This window comes from Pelmatolapia mariae, linkage group LG20, assembly GCF_036321145.2.
Source record: "Pelmatolapia mariae isolate MD_Pm_ZW linkage group LG20, Pm_UMD_F_2, whole genome shotgun sequence".
Classification (NCBI taxonomy): Eukaryota; Metazoa; Chordata; class Actinopteri; order Cichliformes; family Cichlidae; genus Pelmatolapia; species Pelmatolapia mariae.
This window is the reverse complement of record NC_086244.1, coordinates 14,997,454-15,003,722: the sequence shown is the minus strand read 5'-3', so window position 1 is coordinate 15,003,722 and position 6,269 is coordinate 14,997,454.

The window sequence follows — 6,269 nt, the reverse complement described above, 5'->3', positions numbered from 1 at the left end:
ATTTGTTTATTTTGTTGTGCTAATATGCTTGTCTGTTTATTAGAAAATTCACCTTGAGATACATAATAATAACCTTGTAAAGCAGAAAGGCTGAAGGTGGTGCCTCTTTACTTTCTGTTGTGTTGAATAAGAACTGAGAGTTGGACACAGATACCTACAGAGATTCTGTGTAATGTATTTTGTGGAAGTATTCTTTTTTTTTTTGTCTGTCAAATTTCTGAGCTAAAGCCATCCCAGAGCCCATACTAGATAAGTTATAGGTATACATCGTTAGCGCTGTTAGACAGACAGATTCTGCACCCTTATTTTTTTTGGAATATGTATTATTTCCACTTTTTTTTTTAACAATGTAGAGGCTGCAAAGCATCCTTTATCTGATTGCTTCTTGTAGATCAAATTGGCTTGCCGCTGTAGCTCCATAAACTGGCCCTGTTGCAGTCAGTAGTTAACTGATTTTTTAAACTTCTCAATTTTGGCAGAACACAATTAAAAAAAAAAAACAAAAAAAAAAAACATCAATGCTGCAGTCATGTTTACCATTGTTAGAACTTGCGAAGAGCAACAGATATGGACCAGTGCTGGTACTATGTTGCTTGGGCGGGAAAGATTGTTTGTGGCCATTTATTACTGTGACCATTTTTCATCCATCACATGGTTGGGTTAGAAGAAATATAAGTGAATCTAGTTACCTGTGTCAAACAGCTGAAACACTTCTATTGGTCAAGAAATTACACCCACGCTATGTTCTAACGGCACACGCGTTGACAGAAGTCTTTATTCTAAGTATTCATCGACTGAGCAGGCCTGAAGCACTGCATGAGTTCAGTCATGAGATAGGTCTGAGACCTTTGGCTGCCTGCAGTGGTCTCCTGCTGGTTCCCGAAGCCTGAATCTGATCACCGCTGTCATGTGTTATTTCAGGTTTGAGTTTTATGGAGCATCTATCAAGCTCACACCTCGTGCCATAAATGTACAGTTGGAAATGTCAGACATCCTGGAACATGCTGAAACAGTCCAGTAACAGGCTTATCTTACAACAACCAGAAACATTTACTGCAGACATTATTTTAAACCAACATAACTCCTTTTTTATTATAACAAAATATTTTTTTCTCTTGTTGACAGATCTTTGGCATTCTTTCTGGGAGGCCCCCTAATAGGGGTTCTTTAACCTATAACCTTTCTTCCCTCACCTCCAACCTACAGCTTAGATTTTGTCTCATGACCCTCCACACCACACCTTTGGAATGCAGAGTCTGGTATTCTGGGAATTCACTGTCCTAAAATAAAATGGAGCTCCTAAATTAAATGAAAGCCATTTAGTGTCTGGGTATGACATTATACAACTAGAATGGAGTCATACTGAAAAACAGCACTGTATTGATTGACAGAAAATAGATCAGACAGTGATCTGATCTGTCATATACGTTATCTAAGTATACATGCACTGGCAGCTGCTGCCTTTATAGTGCCACAGACATATCACATGTCTGCTTGAATAGTTTGTGTAGACATGGAGGACTGACATCTTCTTTCATACAGAAAAAACATCAGATAATTCTAGATGACGTGTCAAGAGAAAAGCTGTCCTAAAATTCACTTTATTAAAAAAACAAAAGCGGATAGAGAAAGGGATCCCGGGTGAATCATTCACTCTAAATGGGAATTAATGATTAATCCAGATTTTGGATTTGTATCCGGATCCGTTGTGGTTAAATAAGCTTCTTACGATTCTCTTTTTTTCTCTTTGGTATTTTTCATGTTTCTGTATCTGTACCAGTTCTGTAAACGTGTATGATGTCTGCTAAAGCCACTTTCCTTAAGCTCTATGAGGCCTCTCAGACTGGTGTTAAATCTGGTGAGACTCTTACCATCAAATACAAAGATTGCAAAACTTTGGGTAGTGATATCAGGTGGCCCCACATTCAAGTTTAACACCCACATGTTCAAGATATTATAAGCCACTTCCAGTTATGTTTTATCTTATATATGGTCATGCACTCATTTACACAAGTGCTTTAGGTGCTCTCTTTAAAAAATTACCAGTCCATTTCACATTTATCATGAGGTCCTGTGACAGGTTGATGCTATTTCCAGCACTTTTTGTGACATAAACAAAGCTGAAACTTGTAATCTAATTATGACAGTGTTCCTGTCTAACCTTTTATTATGTTCTTACAACAGGCTAACACATCCTCCTGTGTTAGTTGAATTCCTTATGTAACAGGTTGTTAAATCACAGTCTTGCATGTCCTTTGACATAATCAGTAAAGACAGTGGCAGTTTCTATGATTGTTTTTCATCCACTTTGCGTTGTTAACATCATTTCGTTAGCATCATATCACCTTGAGACATCCATTCTCCTCTGGCCTCTGGCATCAACAAGCTATAACCAAGAGAACTGCTGCTCACTGGATATTTTCTCTCTCTCTCTCTTTGTTTTTGGTTGACTATTAGACAGAAAGAAGAAAGCTGAAGAGGTGTACTTAACCCTCTCGAGGCAGGCGTTGCTGATTTGCAACAGTTAAAAACTAACAACCTGATTACCCCACATACATATTTTATGAATTTGTTTTACTCAGAAGCACCACTGCAGGACTTGGTTGTGCATTAGCAACAAAAACTTAATTTGAGCCTGAGAGGGTTAAAATGAAAGGCAGACGTACATTTTTTAATTCCGTGTATTAATTTTTTTTTAAATTATGGGATAACAAATACTCTTATGATCACTACAATTACTCAAACAATGAGTTTGTGGCACCTTTGGACCTATAAAAGTTTCTTTATCAACACACTTTTTGGTTTTTCAGTACACCATCTTATGACACAACGACTTAACAGGCTGACATCATCATATTGTAATAAAAACATCATGAAACCTCAGAGTTTTAGTATAGCCTTTGCCCTTCGGAGGGAGTTGCACTCCCTGAGTGCTCTTGTTACTAGGTGTAATTACTTGCCATCCTGAAAGAATAGCTCACAATTTTGCTTGAAACAGCCAGTGTTCCCATTACTGTCAATTCTTTATATTTTACACAGTTAGCAGTAAAAACTTTATCCACTTTAACAATGAGTCTTGCTGAGTCAAAATGGCGCCTATGTGGTTGGCGCCATTTTATTGTTTTTAGCCAATGTTGTGTAACATGTGAGTTTCACACTGTCTAATGATCACCAGACATTATTCAAAATTGATTCATCTACCAAAGTTTTAGCTCGGCTTGGTAAAGATATCCAGGTTAACCACCTCCTTATCTGGAAGCAATACCATCATGCTCACATCCCATACCACCGCCACCATCTACCTGGAAGCAATGCAGGAAATGGGGTACCCGTGGAGGTCGCCTCGCTAATGTCATGGTCCTGAGTCTGACGACTCAGTGTTTTGTGTTTCTTTATATTATTCTATATTCTTGTTTATTCTGTTATATCTTTTGTTAAGGTTTGCCATTTGTTAGGGTTTTGTTCTATGCCTGCCTGCTCCCACTTCTCTGTGTTCCCTCTGTCTGTCCATGGTGTCACACTGTCTGCTCATGAATCTGTCTGTTAAGTTCAGTGTCTTGTCTGGTTCTCTGTGTCTGTGAGTTTCCTGTTTTATTCTGAAGGTCTCTGTCTCATTTGAGTGTGTTCAGTTTACGTTTCCCTTGTCCCGTCAGCTCTGATTTCTCCCAGGTGTGTTCCCCCTCCCGTCTCTCATCCCTTCATTACTGCTGTGTGTATTTAAGCCCTGTGTGTTCTCCTGCCTATTGCCGGTTTGTCTGCGTTTTTCCCCTCCGTCATCCTGAGTGGTTTTCCCTGCATCTGTCTACGTCTCCCTGCATCTCCGTTTGTGTCTTTAGGTTTCAGGTTTGTTTTCTATGCTTATTTTTTCCAGTTTAGGTTTACTCAGTTCTGCTTTTTTGCCACCCTCGCCTGGTGTATTTACCACCTCCATGAATAAAGCTTCCTCACATCAGAAGTGCCTGCATCTTGGGTCCTTTAATAAATTCCACACGGCTCGCCTCGCTGACCGTGACAGCTAAGCTGAGAATCTCGATTTCTTACCTTCCCCGCGATCTTCACTCCATTCGTCAATCGTTTCCACGACTCCTGGTGCCATGGCGTGCTCTGGACCCTCCGGACTCTTGGTTGGTTCCCGTTGTCGGCTCTTCAAGAGAAGCCCTCTTCAATCCTACCCTCTTCGGCATCTGCGTTGTTGCTGGTTGTTGCTGCCGCGAAAGTCTCTGACCCAGCTCCCCTCAGGTTGCGTTTTAATAAATGCCAGATCGGTGGCAAATAAGACCTTCATTTTGAAGGATTTCTTTTCTTCCCGTGCATTGGATTTCCTGTCTGACTGAAAATTGGATTCCACCAGTTGAGCATAGCGCTTCTTCTGAACTACTGCGGGCTGGCTATGCTTATATTAGTGCTCCGATAACTTCTGGTCGCGGCGGGGGGTTAGCTGTTGTTTTTAAAGCACACTTTGCATTTAAGCAGTTATTTTTCTCAGCTTATTGCTGTAAATTCACATAACCCTCCTGTTTTGTATAACACCATACATTTTGTATTAAATGCGGAAGATCATGTTCCCTTGCCTGTCTTTTGAGGCTGCAATGTGTAATACATGTCTTACCTTCTTTGTGGATAAGGTTCTGTTGATCTGGCTGTGCATGTTCCTGGTTCACGTTTGCTTATTTCTTTTCAGCCAATTGCTCTACCTGAACTAGAGCAGCTTGTATCAAATGCTAAATCGTGTGGTTCTCCGAATGATGTAGTTGCCCCATTTTCTTAAAGAGGTGTTTCGTACCATTGGACCACATATTCTGAACTTAATCACTTCCTGTTTGCCATTTGTCACTTCCTGTTTGCCATTTGTTTGAAAGTTGTGTTTTGATCGTGTCCTGTGGATTTTTGAAATTTGGCCATCAATTTCTGGAGCAAAGACTCAAATTGTTGGAACTTTGGTAAAACCCTGTTTGGATTAAGACTTTGACACTGGATATTGGACTGGACTAACGGAGTTAACGAGGTAATTGCAGGCTAGCCAACACGTTACCAGGCTAACAGCTGACTGAGGAATCAGCTGACTGAACCTGCTACCAGGGTAACCAGAGAAAATGGGGCCGAAGAGGACACCGACAGCTGAGGAAGTCGAGGACATTAAAAAGTCTCTTGACTTCATAATGGAGGAAATTTCCACTATCAGGTTGCAGCAGAAAAATATCATTGAAATTGTGGAAGAGGTAAAGCTCCTTCGCATCCAAAACGCCGAAAAAGATAAAAAGATTGCTGACCTGGAACAATACTCCAGGATAAACGACGTCATCATCACTGGGCTCCATATTAAACCCCGGTCATACGCTCAGGCGGTGACCGCTGACAGCAATGAGGATCCTGGAGAGCTTGAAGTTAGCTACACGGAACACCAGGTGTCTGCTTTCCTGCGGTCCAAAGGGATTGACCTGGACTTGTAACTCTGTCGAAGCATGCCACCCTCTTCCCAGGAGGAACGGCAACATACCGGCTATCATATTAAGGTTTGTAAATCGGAACCACAAGATTACGCTGCTGAAACAAGGAAGAAAATTAAAAGGATCTAATGTCTTTATCAATGAACATCTAACCAAACACAACGCTGAAATAGCCAAAAAAGCGCGACACCTTAAGAAGCTGGGAAAAATCCAAAGCACTTGGACGACGAACTGTAAAATATTCATTAAACTAAACGGATCACCAGAGGAAGCCAAAGTTCTGACCATTAAAAACATGGCGGATCTCGAAAAATATCAGTGAGCAACACGATCTGGACAGCAAACAAGGTAACAGACAACCACACACTCACTTATGACACACACTGGAAGGAAGAACTCAGATACATCTGGAAGAAACAGCTGCATCATCCAGACAGTTGCAGAATATGATCAATTGGAACTGAAAACATTTAACTATATAGATCACAATACACAGGACTTGGAATATGAAATAGATCCAGACAACAACTTCTTCTCATCTAACAATAACAATTGCTGCTACTATACAAATAAAGACTACAATCAGAGGATTAAAACTGAGAATAAATTATCAATTATCCACTTTAACTGTAGAAGTCTCTATGCTAATTTTAATCATATCAAAGAATATCTTAACCAGTTTTCACATCCATTTAGTGTCATTGCCTTATCAGAAACTTGGATCAATATGGAAAAAGGAACAGACTTTGAACTGGAGGGTTATGAATTCACATTTATAACTAGGCGAAACAAAGGAGGAGGAGGAGTGGCCTTGTATGTATA